Source organism: Eretmochelys imbricata, chromosome 13 (assembly GCF_965152235.1).
Source record: "Eretmochelys imbricata isolate rEreImb1 chromosome 13, rEreImb1.hap1, whole genome shotgun sequence".
Lineage (NCBI taxonomy): Eukaryota > Metazoa > Chordata > Testudines > Cheloniidae > Eretmochelys > Eretmochelys imbricata.
Window position 1 is genome coordinate 41391859 of NC_135584.1, and position 17910 is coordinate 41409768.

Genomic DNA, 17910 nt, shown 5'->3' on the forward strand with positions numbered 1-17910 from the left:
ACCACTGCTTTTGTAGCTCTTCGCAGTCCGCCTGCAACTTAACTATCTTGAGTAGTTTTGTATCATCTGCAAATGTTGCCACCTCACTGTTTGCCCGCTTTTCCAGATCATTTATGAATGTGTTGAATAGGACTGGGCCCAGTACAGACCCTTGGGGGGACATCACTATTTACCCCTTTCCATTCTGAAAACTGACCATTTATTCCTACCCTTTGTTTCCTATCTTTTATCCATTTACTGATCCATGAGAGAACCTTCCTTCCTATCCCCTGACAGTTTAAAGCTTCCACTAAGTTCTGTCTGCTTGTCCCTCTGTTCTTGTGAGACCCTTGGAGCAGTGCAATCTTGTTTGGGCACATTAGCCTGGTACTCAAGAACCCAGCAGTTTATTCCTGACTTTGTTCCTTATCTGATGGGTGACCTTGGGCAAGAAATTACACTTCCAATGCCTGAATTTGTATGTCTCTGAAGTGTGGGGGGAATGATATTCAGCCTCCTTTGTCAGTGCTTTGAGATCTATGAATGAAAGCCACTACAGAATAGCTAGGGGTTGTTATTACTGCTCATGTCTGAAAACTTCTTCTTGGAGAACTGGAGAAAGTCTATTAAACTCTTTCTATCAATGACGGACTAGAAGACCGAATTATTATTTATTATTATTCTACCAGAATTTTAAATGGTGGCAATTTGTGGGTCAGGATCCCCTCTGTTGTTGTGAGAGTCGTAGCCCAAGAGTCTCCATGGTGCGGGACGCTGCTCAGTCAGGCAGTGAGTGTTATCTCCCAGGTGAGAGGCAGTGCGCTCAGATGCCAGGCTCCGTTTCCTTTTCGGGGTGGGTGACCCTTTGCAGAGATTGTTTTGTAAAAGCTGAGAGCTGGGGTTGGGGTATTCAGGAGTCCTTAAGGGAGATATCAGCTCACTGGATCTCTGAGTAGCGCCATGGGCTATATAAGGCCTGGTGAAAATTTGTCTGATGTTACTGAATCATGGAGAAATACCCAAACACCCGCTAATATTTGTGTCCACCAGACAGGTTATACACAGTGTTGGGTGCCAGTCAATATAAGGCTGTCACTGTCCATTCCCTACTTCTGTCTGGAATGATCATTGCAAGCGACACGAGCAAGCTCAGCTTTATTTTTGTCCTTGCCTTCTGCTCTCTGTATTTCTTTTCCCTGGGGGTATGTTTTCTGTGATCTGAGTGTAGTTATGTAAGATGAAATATTTAGGGGGGGTCTCGGAATTTATAGATTAAGGGCTAAGCTCCCAAGGGGACGTGGGACTTGCAAGGTTGTTGCACTCACTATCAGTAATGAAAGACTCATTAGAGCAGGGATTTGAGTCTCCTGAATCCCAGAGGTGGAGGTTTTCTAAAGTCCCTGAAGGATTATAAGAGGAATGATGTGTCCATATCTGTAGGGCAGCTTGGAAATCCTCAGCCTGGCTGTTGAAGGAGTTGGGGGGGGTTAAATAACACTTATTTAAACCCGTTAATGTTGTTTGTATCACTCATACTAAAGAAGAGGAAGTACTTTTTCATGCAGTGTACAGCTAACCTGTGGAACTCATTTCCATGGGATGGTTTGATAGCCAAAACTCTAACATGGTTAAAAAATGGATAAATTCATGGATAAGTCCATCAATGGCTATTAGCCGAAATGCTCAGGGATGCAACCCCATGCTTGGGGTGACCCTAAACCTCTGACGACCTGAAGCTGAGAGTGGAAGACAGGGATGAAGCACTGCAGAATTGCCCTGGTACGTTCACTCCCCCTGAAGCTCTGGTATAGGCCACTGTCAGGCAGGATACTGGGCAATGCGGACCGTGGTCTGAACCATAATGGCAGCTCTTATGTTCAATAGGATCTGGGTTTCTCACTCTGTTGGGGTTTGTCTGCACAGGGATAAAGCCGCTGCTGGCCTGGGTCAGCTGGCTGCGGCCAAGCGGCTAAAAATGGCTGGTTCCACATTCAGGCTTAGGCTGGGCCTGAGCTCTGGGACCCTGTGAGGATGGAGGATCCCAGAGCTCAGGCTCCAGCCCCAGCCCGAATGTCTACACAGCAATTTTTAGCCCCTTGGCCCCAGCCAGTTGACCCAGGCCAGACACAGTCATGCCACAGGGCTTTTATCCCCCTGGATACGGACCTTTAGACTCCTCTGGAAATGCGAAGCAGAGTGCTTTGCTGAATCAGGTGCTTTATCTCAACCCTTCAAGATGCTCCAAATTCTGAAGCCCTGTTGACTTCCACTTGAAGGATCAGGGACTTGGTCAAAGGAAAGATGCAAGAGGGGAAGGACACAAAGTAAGGGATAGGTGTGGGGGAGTAGGAAGAGGAGGTAAGAATAATCTAACCATGTCTGTCTGTCCACTCCTTGCCTTACTGAAGCAGACTCCTTCTATTGAAAAAGGGCAAATAATTAGCCCTGGCCCAAAACTTTCCATCCAAACTTTAAGAGAATTGGGGTTTTGGCTAAACAAAGATGTTACCAGAAAGTGTCCGCTTTCCTCAAAATTAAATAAACCTTTTCATTGACAGAAAGTTGAAGTTTTTTGCAGAACATTTCAACAAAAAGAGAGTTGAAATTTTCAGCGGGAGAGAAAAGCATTCTCGCATTAGCCCCACGAATGGTGTTTTAACCAGTGCTGTCATTAAGAGATGACCCTGCATACAGGACAGGTGTCATTCTGAGCTGTGGTTAGGTCTTTCCCTGGCCTCTCCTAATGTGGGCCACTGCTGCTATCTGGTGGAGAGATGACCTGGAATCTCCCACTAAGGAGTTTTTGAGTGAACAAGGGTACGTTCTCCGACCCTGTGTTCACCCCATCTGGCACAGTAACACACAGCTGTGTCCTCCGGCTTCAGCCCATTCATTTGCAAGAACAGCAGGTTCTGGGTGTTGTCTCTGGAGATGGTGAATCGCCCTTTGACCGAGTCTGTGTAGCATGTGGTGTCACCAGCCTGGTTTGTAATTGAAGACGCCCATTCCAGTCCTTTCCCCGGAGACCTCCGTGCCCAGTGCCTACCGTGGCTAGTGTACGTGTAGCCAGACACTTGACAGGAGAGTTTTGCAGAGTCTCCTGGCTTTTTAACTTCTGCTCCGGACTGGCTTCACTGGATTTGTGACCAGACACCTGCAAATAGACAAATATTAAAGATCTAGGCTGTAATTCAGCAAAGCATCTAAGCATGTTCTTCAGTGCTCTGGAGAATCAAAGATTGAACTGAACGTTCATTTTGGCAGCATATGTTTCCTTCTTTTATCCCAGGTGCCTCTCAAGTTCTTACCTGAGAAAGCTGCCAGCAGGGAAAGAAAAATGAAACGCATGGTATTTATTTTTGAATCAGAATTCCAAGGGAACAGACGAAGATAAACAGCACAAAGTAGGGTATTTGGTGTGTGTCGGAGAAGGAGATGTTCTCGGGCTCTTAAAAAAGCAGTAGCCTTACTTAATTTGCATGAGGTAGTTCAAAAAGCTTTTAAAGCCAGGCAGCAAACAAAGGGTCAGGAGAGAGGGAAGAGGAGGTAACCATAGGGAAAGGTTTCCAGACGACTTGGGTTAAGATTTCCAAAACTGCCTTTCCTCCTAATATAAACCAGGCATCTAAATGCCTTTAGGTGGCTTTGAAAATCTCAGCCAGAATTAAACGAAAACGTGGGGAGGGGGAACCGAACTGGTTTCAAGACTGATCTGGATAAACTTATGGTGGGTGGTGGGATGATGAGATGGCCACATGCCATTGTAGGCACATCGACAACTGCTGGTAGCAAATATCCCCAATGGCCAGTGATGGGACACTAGGTGGGGAAGGCTCTGAGTTACTACAGAGAACTCTTTCCCCAGTGTCTGGCTGGTGGGTCTTGCCCACAGGCTCAAGGTCCAACTGCCTGATATTTGGGGTCAGGAAGGAATTTACTGCTACCTCCCCCTGCCAGAGCCTTTTGCTGCTGGTTTTAGCTACACAGACAGTGAGTGTGGAGGCAGCCTATGTATTTCAGACCACGTCTCTGGTTTGTCAAGCTCATTTTGAATTCTAATCCTGGTCTCTGAAGTGCTTGCTACCCCTCCCAGATTGGTATTCTGCAAACTTTATAATGTACTCTCTCTGCCATTATCCCAGTCATTTAAGGGGCTATTGAATAGAAGTGGGCCCAGGACAGATCCTTGTGGGACTCTTCTCAATATTCCCTCCCAGCTTGACTGTGAATCGTTGATAACTACTCTCTGAGAACATTTTCTAACTCGTTGTGCATCTACCTTATAATAGGATCACCAGTCTATATTTCCCTGGTTTGCTGAGAGAAGGTGATCTGAGACTGTATGAAATGTCTGACTAAAGTGGAGATATACCACATCCACTGTTCTTCTACCTGCCCCCATCCCCTCGTCTTGTTACCCTGTCAAAGGAGAATATGAGGTGGGTTTGACGTGATTTGTTCTTTGTCACCTTATTTTCTAGGTGCTTACAAATTGATTATTTGCTCCATTCTTTCTGGGTACAGAAGTAACGTTTAATGGTTTATAATTCCTGGGTTGCCCTTATTCTGCTTTTTACTGATAGGTACCACTTGCTCCCTTTCAGTCCTCTGGGATCTCTCCTGTCCTCCGAGAGTTCTCAAAAATAATTGTTAATGGCTAAGATCTCTTTGGCCAGTTCCTTAAGTATTCTCTGGTGTATTTCATCTGGCCCTGCTGACTTGAGGACGTCTAACTTGTCTCAGTAATTCTTAACTTGTTGTTTCCCTATTTTAGCCTCAGATCCTACCCCATTTACACTGATGTTCACTGTTAGTCCTCTGATAACTGCTAACCTCCTTGGAGAAAACCTGAACAAATTGGCATTTAATACTTGGACAATTGCTGCATTTTCTTGTGACTGTGTTTCTCTCCTCATTGAGCAGTGCTCCTTCCCTGTCCTTCATCTTCCCCTTGCTTCTAATGTATTTGTAAAATGTTTTCTTGTTACCCTAAATCAGACGTGGGCAAATTATGGCCTGTGGGCTACATCTGGCCCCTGAGCTCCCGGCCAGGGAGGCTAGCCCGCAGCCCCAGTGCACCGCATCTCAAGGGCTCTGGCCCACCGCCCCTGCTGGGCAGCATGGGCAGCGTGGCTGTGAGCTCCTGCTGCTCTGAGCGGCAGAGTTAGGGCGCGGGGAGCCAGGGGGTTGGATAAGGGCCAGAGGGTTCCAGGGGGCAGTCAGGGGACAGAGAGCAGGGGGGATTGGATAAGGGGTGGGAGTCCCAGGAGGCCTGTCAGGGGGCAGGGGGGTGGATAGGCTTCAGGGCAGTCAGGGGAGAAGGAGCGAGGGGGGGTGGATGGGTCGCAGGTTCTGAGGGGGGCAGTCAGGGGCCAGAGGTGGGAGGAGGTGGATAGGGGGTGGGGGCCTGGCTGTTTGGGGAGGCACAGTCCTCCCTGCCCGGCCCTCCTATGTGGCCCTTGGGCCAAAAAATTTGCCCACCCCTGCCCTAAATGCTCAAACAGTACAGTGATGGGGACAATATGAATACCTAAGATTGCTTGAGGGCTCGAGCTCCAAATTGGCTTATTTAAAAAAAAAAAAAAAAAAGATATGCAAATGCTTATCCTTAATGCCGTGCCTAAGTCCTTTAATAGCTCTGCACTTGCATAGCTAGGACACAAGGATGGGTCTGGACAGCTAATGCCGAGACACCATGAGCACTTTATCCAGCATCAACAACATATTTTGGCTGAATTGTCTCTTCAGTCGAGTGGCCTGTAAAGGAATGATGGTTTCTGACCTTTTCTGGAGATATTGGGGAATATTGTGCTTTATGGGCCTGATGCAAAGTTCACTAAAGGCAAGGGGAGGACTTCCAATGGCCTGAGTGGGGTTTGGAGCAGGGCCTACTGGAATGTTGATTGACATTTTTGAAGGGGACTTAGGTAATGGGGTATGTAATTCCCCTTGACTTTACCCTTTGAAAATTCCAGATGTGATTCCAGAGCCCCCTGCACTGAGGCAGGATTCGATATACCTAGACCACCCCTGGTTCTTCATCTGTTCTTAAAAACCTCCAGTGATGGGGATTTCACAACCTCCCTAGGTAACCGGTTCCAACGCTGATAGTTAAATATGCTTATCCTTAGAAAGTCCTCCCCGGACCCCATATCTAACCTAAATCTCCCTTGATGAGTTTTGCATTTGTTTATTTTCTAAAAGACATAGAATCATAGAGACGATAGTTGCTAGTGACGGAGAATCCACCATGACTCTTGATCAGTTGTTCCAATGGTTAATTCACCTCAATGTCTTTTTAAAAAATCACCTTCTTTCCAGCTGGACATTGTCTAGCTTCAGCTTCCAGCATCGGATCCTGTTGTACCTTTGTCTGCCAGACTGAAGAGCCCCTGATCAAATTTCTCTTCCCCACCTAGGCTCTAGAACCGGCACCAGTGTAAAGACTCCTTGTTTATTTCCCCAGTCGTGGGGTGGAAGAATAACCTAGTGGCTCTAGCTTGAGTCTCGGTATGAATATTCCCGGGGCTCTTTCCCACACACACAGGGGTGGGACCCGGGAGAGCCAACGTGCCAGGTCTCCGAGGGGAGAGCGACTCAGAACACGACTCACTCCGGATTGGAGTTCACAGATGGAGCGAGGGGTCTCTGCACCGCAGCCCAGCGGGGCTCTGGGCAGGCAGGGGAGACACATTGCCCGGGAACCGAGAGTGGTAGCCGGCGGTGCCCCTGGGCTTCAGGCCGGTCATTTTCAGAGGCAGCAGGTTGTTGGGATTATCTCTGGAGATGGTGAATCTCACTCAGTGGGAGCTGCGCTCTGTGACCCTCCTGCCACCCACGGGCCTCTGCTTCTCCCTCGACAGCTGCCTCCCCCTGAGCGACCCCATGAAATCCCACCGTGTCCCTGGCCACAGCCCTTCGCCACGTGACTGTCCCCAATGCCCTGCGGGCCAGCGCTGGGCTGAGTGAGGCCATCGGGGGCTGAGGGGCGGGGCCTTTTATCTCCATGGTGACTCTGTGACATGGGGGCCCTTTATTGAGGGCAGGATCCTGACCTGCACCGTTTACACCGGGGCTGTGATTTCCAGCTGTCAAATGGATGGAAAAAATGCTCGAGTCACTTTGGAAAGTCCCGGCGGTACCCCATCCCCAGGCGCAGCGGAGCGGGGTTTATTCCGGCGCCCGGTGATCTCTGCCCCCCAGCCCCGCCCGGACCCTGCATGGCCCATTTCCACGCCCCGCCTCCATCTCTGGGGTAGGGAAATGGGCCATTCAGAGTCCGGGAACGGAAGGGTTAAACTGGCGGGAGGTTTGTGTCCCGTTCCCCCGGGGGCCGGGTCTCCTGCCCGAGCCCGAAGCGGGGGGTGTCGCTGCTGCCCCCGCGCGGCCGCCGGGAGAAGGGCGATTCCGCAGCCTGGGTTTTTGTGCGATCACAAACCGGTTTGGTGTCACTGTGTCTCGCACAGTAATAGCGGGCGGTGTCCTCGGGCTTCAGGCCGGTCATCTGCAGATACAGCTCACTCTTGCCGTTATCCCTGGAGATGGTGAATCGCCCTTTCACTGCATCGAGGTAGTATGTACTACCCCCACTGCTGCTTATAGCAGCGACCCATTCCAGTCCCTTCCCGGGAGCCTGCCGGACCCAGCTCATCGAGTAGCTGCTGAAGGTGAACCCGGAGGCTTTGCAGGAGAGGCGGAGAGAGTCTCCGGGCTTTTTCACACCCCCTCCGGACTCCACCAGCGTCTGGGACCGGACACCTGGGAATAAAGACAGGCCATTAATATCGGTTTAAAAAGAGCGAGAACACAATATTCTTCTAACTCTGCCAGGTCTTCAGAGGAGGAAAATACCTTCCAGAGCTGCTAGAGCGACAATGACAAGGAGCAAAAATCCCATTTTCCCGGGTGCTGGAGGGGAAAGTTCTCAGGGGACTGGCTGGTGACTGCACAGACCCAGGGGGCTGCGGATTCTGTCTCCGGGTGCAGCCTGGGCAGAGGGAGGCTCAGATTTAAACAGGAAACTGTCTCCCTCATTTGCATGCCCCTTTGCTTACAAGAGACACACACTCCTGCTGCCAGTGATCAGATTGACTCTCCCCAGGGCTCCGGGAGCAGGAGTCAGAGTGTCCCGTCCGGAGCGTCTGTGCAGCGCCGGGCGCAGTTTGCTGGGGTCCCCCTCATACTTTTGCACACCTGGGAGGAATGAACAGCTCCCTACAGTGACTGTATTTCCTCACATAGGAACTAAGGGCCTGACTATTGTAATGTGATATTGTGGATTTTGGGGCGGGGGAGTGAGGATTATCAGCTCTGAAGCCCAGTTCCACGCGCACAAGGGATATGCTATCTCCGGTCAGTGGGGTCAGTGTCTGGTGGCGGGGGGTCGTGTCCTAGGGATCCATTCGTCTGGGCCCCCCTCTGGAGAGGGTAGATTTCCCATGACGCTGGGAGGGATTTGGGAGGGAAGCCCCTTTCCCTTCCCAGTAGTGACCAGATACATTGACATGATCCATGACACAAGGAACGTGACCTTAGCAAGCCTGGCTCGTGGTTTGGACCAGGTCTGGGGACCCGCCTGTGGGTGCAGGTGGGAGAAGCTGGGCTGGGGGGGGGGGGTGAGTCTGAGGACAGAGTTAAGGTTTTGCAGCGGAGCCTCCCTGACATTAGAGGGCCGAGAGTGGCATGTCTGAGAAGTTTTCTTGAGGGGAGAGTGGAGGAGTCAGGCAACCGTGAAGGAAGATTATGATCCATGGCTGATATTTATATTCCTCTTTATATTCCTGTTCCCAGTCACACTCCATTTCCCATTTACACTCGGATTGCAAACTCGGTTGGACTGAGAGAAGTTTTATGGTCTGTTTTTTTACCGTGCCTAGGACTATGGGATCCTAGACTATAATTAAGAACATAAAACGGCCAGACTGGGTGAGATCAAAGGTCCGTCTAGTCCAGTATCTTGTCTCCCGGCAGTGGCCAACGCCAGGTGCCCCAGAGGGAACGAACAGAACAGGGAATCACCGAGTGATCCACCCCCTGTCGCCCATTCCCGGCTTCTGGAGACCCTGGGCACTGGGACCCCAACCAGCACCAAATCTATCACCGCTGAGCATCATCCTCAAGATCATTTACTTCCTTAATTATTAATTAGCAATAAAGTGCAGACAGAAGTTTTCTCCTGGTTGTGTTTAAAGAACTTGTGTGATAGGAACGCTACATGTTTTCACAACATCCCCGTGATGTAATATTGAGGGATAACGACAAAAAGAACAAAAGTATTTCCGTTCCCACTTCCATTCAGACAAGTATAAGCATTCACGCTGAAACCCAGATTTCCATTCCCATTACCACTCATGTTCCCTTTCATCTCCCCAAACCCATTCACACACATTGGAGAGAGAGAGAGAGAGAGAGAGAGAGAGAGAGAGAGATTAGATGTCTCCAACAATGATAACATTCCTTAGGGGCATTTGTCACTGAACTTTATGTGCTTCATTACTGCTTATATTTCCTGCATTGGTAGCTCCAGAGCAATGATCCCTGCAAGAAGCAAAGGAATCTAGAACATGAAACGATTTTATACAGTCCTCGGGACGTTCAATCAAATTCTAAATATTTCATCTTCTCCATTCTGTAAAATAAAACTGGGCACAAATCGGTGCCTTTGGCATAACTTTGACTATTGGGGTTAATTCCTGTCTTTTCTTAGGTTTGCCCATTTTAAAACCCAAACGCGGTGTGAACCCACCGTTGGTTTTGGTGATGGGCTTTGTGACTCTGGTCTAGTCTCTCACACAGTGATTCCGGCCTGTGTCCTCGGGTCTCCGGCTGCTCGTTTGCAAATACAGCCGGTTGTTGGGATTGTCTCGGGAGGCAATGAATGGCCCTTGTTTCGCTGAATCGGTGTCGTGTGAACTCTTTCCCGTGTACTCTGCCCTGGAGACCCGCTCCACCGGACCCAGCGCTGAAGTGGAACCCGGAGACTTTACAGGCGAGGCGGAGTCAAAGGGCACCGGCGGGTCCTACGTCCAAAGCAGCAGTTTCTGTCGGTGCTGAGTTGGAAAATGATGTTTCCCAACCTCTGGTGCCCCTTTTCCGGCTTGTCCCCCAGGCTGGGCTGGGCTCTTTGCTCATTGCTGCCCCTGGTGGCGGACGGGAGAAGGGGCCTCTGCAGCCTTTCCTCTCTTTCTCTCACTGACCCCCTTCTTGTATTGTTATTTAAACCAGAAAATGAATACTTTTGGAGTTATTTATTTATTCGTTTAACCCAGGATTTGTTTTCTCCTAGGAAAATGTTTCTTGTGCCAGAAAAGCCAGCTTTGGTGGGAAAAGTATTCAACTAAGCAAAGGGGAAAAATCAATCAATCAAACAAACAAACTTGGTGTAGACTGGTGCCCAAATCTGAGAGTTCAGGGTCTTTCTGCTCGAATGTGTCACCGACCGGGCTGATACTAAGAGGGGGCTAGACTGAACCCGAATGAACCAGGTTGAGGCTCTATGGCCTGTGTTATGCCGGAGGTCAAACTGGTTTATCATACTGCTCCTTTCTGTCTTGGAAGTCTATGCATCTGTGACTATCCGGGAGACTAGGGGTGGGTTCAGAATTTGTCCCCGGCAGAGGAAAGAAAGAGGAAGGGTCCCAAAAAAGAATGTTCTGTCTTTGTGGAAAGGTGTCAACTCCTTCACCTGCGGTAAAATTAAGGAGGAGGAACAATAATAAGAATAAAAAGGGGTTGTTGTTGCTAGCCCCTTTCCCAGAACTGATCTCATTTTCACTTAGAGGCCTTGGGCGCCCCCAACACCAGACTACTTCTCTCATTACTGCAGGGGAAGGCTTTTGTCTGAGCTCAGACCGGCTTCCCCCACTCTGTCTCTCGCACAGTGATACCGGGCGGTGTCCTCGGGCTTCAGGCCGGTCATTTGCAGATACAGCTCACTCTTGGAGTCATCCCTGGAGATGGTGAATCGTCCTTTCACTGAATAGAGGTAATATGCAGACTCCCACCGCTGCTGATATAAGCGACCCATTCTAATCCCTTCCCGGGAGCCTGGCGGACCAGCTCATCCTGTAGCTGCTGAAGGGGAACCCAGAGGCTTTTCAGGAGAGGCGGAAAGAGTCTCTGGGCTTCTTCACACCCCCTCCAGACTCCACCAGCTGGATCTGCGAGCGGACACCTGGGAATAAACCATGTTATAAATTATGTGAGTACCCATAGCAATAATGCAATCTTCCTCTGCCGCTGCAATGCATTTAGGGGGAGAAATTACCTTCCAAAGCTGCTGTAATGAGAACAAAGTGGAGCCAAAGCCTCATTTTCCCTGGTGCTGGAGGGGAAAGTTCTCACCGAATTGGCTGGTAACTGGACAGACACAGGGGGCCGCGGATTGTGAATCTGGGTGTAGCCTATCCAGAGAGAGGCTCAGATTTAAACAGGAAACTGACACCTTTATTTCCATATCCACTTCCTTATAAGAAACAGCAACTCCTTCCCCGAGCGGTCACACTGTTTGGGGCTGGGGACCAAGACAAGGAGGAAGACCCGGAACTAGAGAAATAAGGATAGCTAGCTAGCTAGATAAATTAGATAGATAGAGGGGGTGGATGGGGATAGATAGATAAATAGATAGATAGATAGATAGATAGAGGGGGTGGATGGGGATAGGTAGATAGATAGGAGATAGGGTCATAACAGTGTCCAGCTAGTGTCTTAACAAGGGACCAGGCGATTCTGGTGCTTCTATTTTGCCTGTTGCAAAAGTGGGAATGGAAATACTTTTGTTCTTTTTGTTGCTATCCCTCAATATTACATCATGGGGATGCTGTGGAAACATGTAGCGTTCCTATCACACAAGTTCTTTAAACACAACCAGGAGAAAACTTCTGTCTGCACTTTATTGCTAATTAATAATTAAGGAAGTAAATGATCTTGAGGATGATGCTCAGCGGTGATAGATTTGGTGCTGGTTGTGGTCCCAGTGCCCAGGGTCTCCAGAAGCCGGGAATGGGCAACAGGGGGTGGATCACTCGGTGATTCCCTGTTCTGTTCGTTCCCTCTGGGGCACCTGGCGTTGGCCACTGCCGGGAGACAAGATACTGGACTAGAAGGACCTTTGGTCTGACCCAGTCTGTCCGTTTTATGTTCTTAACTATAGTCTAGGATCCCATAGTCCTAGGCACGGTAAAAACACAGACCATAAAACTTCTCTCAGTCCCACCGAGTTTGCAATCCGAGTGTAAATGGGAAGTGGAGTGTGACTGGGAACAGGAATATAAAGAGGAATATAAATATCAGCCGTGGATCATAATCTTCCTTCACTGGTGCCTGAATCCTCCCTCGACTTTCCCCTCAAGAAAATTTCTCAGACACGCCACTCTCCGCCCTCTAAGGTCAGGGAGGCTCCTCTGCAAAACCTTAACTCTGTCCTCAGACTCCCACACACCCCCGCCAGCTTCTCCCACCTGCACCCACAGGCGGGTCCCCAGACCTGGTCCAAACCACGAGCCAGGCTTGCTAAGGTCACGTTCCTTGTGTCATGGATCATGTCAATGTATCAGGTCACTACTGGGAAGGGAAAGGGGCTTCTCTCCCAAATCGCTCCGAGCGTCATGGGAAATCTTCCCTCTCCAGCGGGGGGCCCAGAAGAATGGATCCCTGGGACACGACCCCCCGCCACCAGACACTGACCCCACTGACCGGACATTGCATATCCCTTGTGCGCGTGGAACGGGGCTTCAAAGCTGCTAATCCTCACCGCCCCCCCTCCCCCCCCCCCCAATCCACAATATCACATTACAATAGTCAGGCCCTTAGTTCCTATGTGAGGAAATACAGTCACTGCAGGGAGCTGTTCATTCCTCCCAGGTGTGCAAAAGTATGAGGGGGACCCCAGCACCCTGTGCCCGGCGCTGCACAGACACTCCGGACGGGACACTCTGACTCCCTCAGCCGGAGCCCTGGGGCGAGTCAATCCGATCACTGGCAGCAGGACAGTGTCTCTTATAAAGCGGGGCATGCAAATGAGGGAGACAGTTTCCTCTTTAAATCTCTGCCTCTCTCTGCCCAGGCTGCACCCGGAGACACAATCCGCAGCCCCCTGGATCTGTGCAGTCACCAGCCAGTCCCCTGAGAACTTTCCCCTCCAGCACCCGGGAAAATGGGATTTTTGCTCCTCGTCATTGTCGCTGTAGCAGCTCTGGAAGGTATTTTCCTCCTCTGAAGAACTAACTGGCCGAGTTAGAAGAATATTGTGTTCTCGCTGTTTTTATACCGATATTAATGGCCTCTCTTTATTGCCAGGTGTCCGGTCCCAGACGCTGGTGGAGTCCGGAGGGGGTGTGAAAAAGCCCGGAGACTCTCTCCGCCTCTCCTGCAAAGCCTCCGGGTTCACCTTCAGCAGCTACGGGATGAGCTGGGTCCGCCAGGCTCCCGGGAAGGGACTGGAATGGGTCGCTTATATCAGCAGCAGTGGGGGTACTATAAACTACCTCGATGCAGTGAAAGGGCGATTCACCATCTCCAGGGATAACGGCAAGAGTGAGCTGTATCTGCAAATGACCAGCCTGAAGCCCGAGGACACCGCCCGCTATTACTGTGCGAGAGACACAGTGACACCAAACCGGTTTGTGATCGCACAAAAACCCAGGCTGCGGAATCGCCGTTCTCCCGGCGGCCGCGCGGGGGCAGCAGCGACACCCCCCGCTTCGGGCTCGGGCAGGAGACCCGGCCCCCGGGGGAACGGGACACAAACCTCCTGCCAGTTTAACCCTTCCCTTCCCGGACTCTGAACGGCCCATTTCCCTACCCCAGAGATGGAGGGCGGGGTGTGGAAATGGGCCATTCAGGGTCCGGGCGGAGCTGGGGGGCAGAGATCACCCAGCGCCGGAATAAACCCCACTCCGCTGAGCCCGGGGATGGGGCACCGCCGGGACTTTCCAAGGAGACTCGAGCATTTTTTCCATCCATTTGACAGCTGGAAATCACAGCCCTGGTGTAAACGGTGCAGGTCAGGATCCTGCCCACAATAAAGGGCCCCCATGTCACAGAGTCACCATGGAGATAAACGGCCCCGCCCCTGAGCCCCGATGGCATCACTCAGCCCAGCGCTGGCCGGCAGCGCATTGGGGACAGTCACGTGGCTAAGGGCTGTGGACAGGGACACGGTGGGATTTCATGGGGTCATTCAGGGGGAGGCGGCTGCTGAGGGAGAAGCAGAGGCCCATGGGTGGGGGATCAGGGGGGCACTAAGGTCACAGAACGCAGCTCCCACTGAATGAGATTTGGCCCAGGACTCCCCAAAGTCTTGTGTGACATTCCCATCCCACATTAGCTTCAGCCAATTGTCACTGTCAGGTCTCCCATGGCTACAAAACGCTGAATCTGCTTTCCTTTGTCCTCAGAGAGTTTCTCAGATTCTGGTCCTGCTGCCAAATACTCTTGTCCCCCACAGTCTAACCCAAAGGCAAAGAGGAATAAGGGAAGCTTTTTCCTGACCCAAGAACACACTGTGTCTGGTCAGGGAAGGATGTGTTGGGATTTGAGATCATTTTACTTCTTCCTTAGGTAAGAAGGATCCCCCAGCCCAGGTGCCTCACAACACAGGATAAGGGGCCCGTTGAGTCCTCTTCTTGTTTCCGAGTAGTAGCCGTGTTAGTCTGAATCCACAAAAAGAACAGGAGTACTTGTGGCACCTTAGAGACTAACACATTTATTTGAGCATAAGATTTCGTGAGCTACAGCTCACTTCATTTCTTAATACCATTTCTAAACATGTCCTTATTCCCAGGTGCCCGGTCCCACGTCCAGCTGCTGGAGTCCAGAGGGGATGTGAAAAAGCCTGGAGACTCTTTCTGCCTCTCCCTGCAAAGCCTCTGGATTCACCTTCCGTGATTACAAATGAATTTGTTCCGGCAGGCTCCTGGGAAGGGCCTGGAGTGGGTTGCCCAAATTCTAGTCACCTCTACATATGACCCTGATTCCATCAAAGGGCGATTCACCATCTCCAGGGAGAATCCCAACAACATGGTTTATTTGCAAATGAGCAACTTGAAGACCGAGGACGCCACCCGGTATTGCTGTGCAAGGTGCACAGTGAACCAAAACCTACAAATGATCATACAGAAACACCAGGTACGGATTTCCCGTTATCCCATGGGCTGCAGAGGGCTGCAGATCATAAACAATACCCCACTGGGCACAGGAATAGGAGGGGTCACCAGGATAGGAGTTAAGTCTGGTTTTATGTATATAATTCCCAGACAATATTCCATCTTGTTGCCCATCGCTCCATAGTGGGTGTGATCTCTGATCAAGTATCAATGTATTAAAGAGAGACCCTCCCAGCCTTTTCTAGATTCTCTGGCTACCCACCCGAACCCAGCATACACCTACCCAGGCCCCACACACTCCCTGCTTCCTGGCTTAAACCCCTTCAGGTCAATCCAGTATATGCAAAGATGACAGCCCCCTCTTCCTGGTTAAATACTGATGGTAGCACCTCAGACAAAAGATCTGATTAATTGGAGACTCCCTTTCTGCCACACCACGATGCTCTTTGCATTATGAAGCTTCATTTGCCTGACTGGACTCCCATATGGAGTTTTTGAACATACAGTTGAACTACACTTTAGAGGACAGAGTCATCCCTGCTCTAACTCAAGGGACTGGCCCGGGAAGTTGATTGGACACAAATGAAACCCACCTACAACCCCTCTAACACCTAAGGAATGTAAGAGCAAAGTGGGTGCAAATCATTCCTCCCTCCTCTTTGCACAGCTGGGAATGGCCTCATAAGGTTCACATCAAGGCAGAGTCGGGCCCCAGACCTTTTTAATGTAATTATTCACTATTCATATCACTTTTCACCAATTGCTTTCCTCTCCATGGCATCTTTTGTTAGACTGTCCTGACCCAATCGGATCCAGCAGTGAAAAAGTCAGGCATGCGCTGTAGATGGATGTAAGATGAACCTTTACATCATGCCTTGGGTCCAAAAGGCTTCCACGAAGACGTGGGAGTGGACACTTTACTCTCATACTTCCTATACCAACAGCTACTGGCCTATAACCCCGGTGGGGGAGGGGGGACTCACAATTTCCAAAGAGAGCTCCATCTCTATTTACACATCAGCAGCCTAAAGAAAATGCACACAGAACAGTTAGCACACACACACTATTCTTCCTGAAAGGCAGCAACTTTATAGTACTTTATTATTGTTCAGAATCCAGACTCCCTAACACACCAGAACCAAAGACAGAGAGAGCGAGAAGGGAGCGAGGCACAACTCATCCCCATCCTGATCTACCATGGCTCTTTGCAAAGTGACTGTTAAAAATCCAGATCACTAGCTTCCCTATGGAGCCCAACAGCCTGCATGCAGGAGAAGGAAACTCCTTTCAAACGTAAAGTGATGGCTTCAAATGTTAAAGCAGTTTTCAATAAACCACAATGGACTATTGACACTTCTGCCTCCAAGACTTCTAAACATTATGTGATTCTATTTATTCTGCCCCACCTCCTTTAACATTAACATGTAACTCCTATCCCCCATGCATTAAGGTATAGACTTTAGGGTTAGGGCAAGACTTCAAGCCTCCAGGTAGAATTAAAATTTAGCGTTAAGATTAGCTCTAGGTTTCAGGTTAGAGTTCAGGTTTATGGTTACAAATAGGGTTAGGACGTAGAGACAGAGTATAAATTTGAGGTTCGGGCTACAGTTAAAGGTTAATGTGCACATCATGTTTAATATTAGGGCAAATTTTAGGATTATGGTTATTTTATGCATTTAAGGTTAGGGTTAGGGTAAATGTTAAAGATTAGGGTTATTTGTTACCCTTAGATATAGGGATAGAGTACAAATTTAGGTTTGTGTTCAGTTAAGTGTTAAATTTTGGGTATGGTTTTATCTTTATCCTTAGGTTTTAGGACAGGTGTTAGTGTTAGATTCCAGGTAGTGATGGAAGGTGAGGCCTAATATTAAAAGTCAGGGTTAGAATTTACATTTAGGGAAGAAATCAGAATTTAGGGATAGAATGAAGGTATCCCTTTAGTTTTCAGGTTCAAATCAATATAAAGGTTAAGGTTCAGGTTTCTCCTTAGGGTCAGGGTTAAATGTGGGAGTTATGGAGACGACAAAGAAGATGCGAACTGGACTCCTTACAGTCACATAGGAAGCTCTAATCCAGTCGAGTGAGCACTCCGACTGGGAGAGGCGGGTACCCCACAGATAAACTGCCGGCCCTTCTCTCAGCCACACACAAAGAAACCGAGTTCGCTCTAGGAACTAATTGGAGTCTCTTATAAGAAGGGAGATATGCAAATAGGGGGGAGAGTTTCCTGTTTAAATGTGTCTCTCTCACTTCCACGGCTGTGAGACTGACAATCTGCAGCCTCCTGTCTCTGGGCAGTCACCAGACAACCCCCCTGAAAACTCTCCTCTCCAAACACAGGGACAATGAGGCTTTGGTTGTCTCTCGTTCTCATTGCAGCAGCGTGTGAAGGTATTTTCTCCCTTTCCATATCTTGCAGAGTCAGGAGATTGTTATTCTGTTGCCCTAGATACTAATTTTTCCCATAATTCTTCTTTCTTTTCAGGTGTCCGGTCTTCGGTCCAGCTGGTGGAGTCCGGAGGGGGTGTGAAAAAGCCGGGAGACTCTCTCCGCCTCTCCTGCAAAGCCTCCGGCTTCACCTTCAGCAGCGACGGGATGAGCTGGGTCCGCCAGGCTCCCGGGAAGGGGCTGGAGTGGGTCGCCGGCATTTACAGCTCTAGCATAGACTACAGTGACTCGGCAAAAGGGCGATTCACCGTCTCCAGAGATGACCCCAACAGCCTGCTGTACCTGCAGATGACCGGCCTGAAATCCGAGGACACCGCCCGGTATTCACAGTGAGAGGAAACCTCCCGTTGCGGTCAGCAGAGAAACTCCCGCTGGCTTG

The 17910-nt window shown here is 49.8% G+C and overlaps 1 pseudogene; it reads left to right on the forward strand.

Moving 5' to 3' along the window:
• Nucleotides 1-740: 740 nt before the first annotated feature.
• LOC144273278 (Ig heavy chain V region 3 pseudogene) overlaps nucleotides 741-17910 on the forward strand; it is a 29430-nt pseudogene continuing 12260 nt past the window's right edge.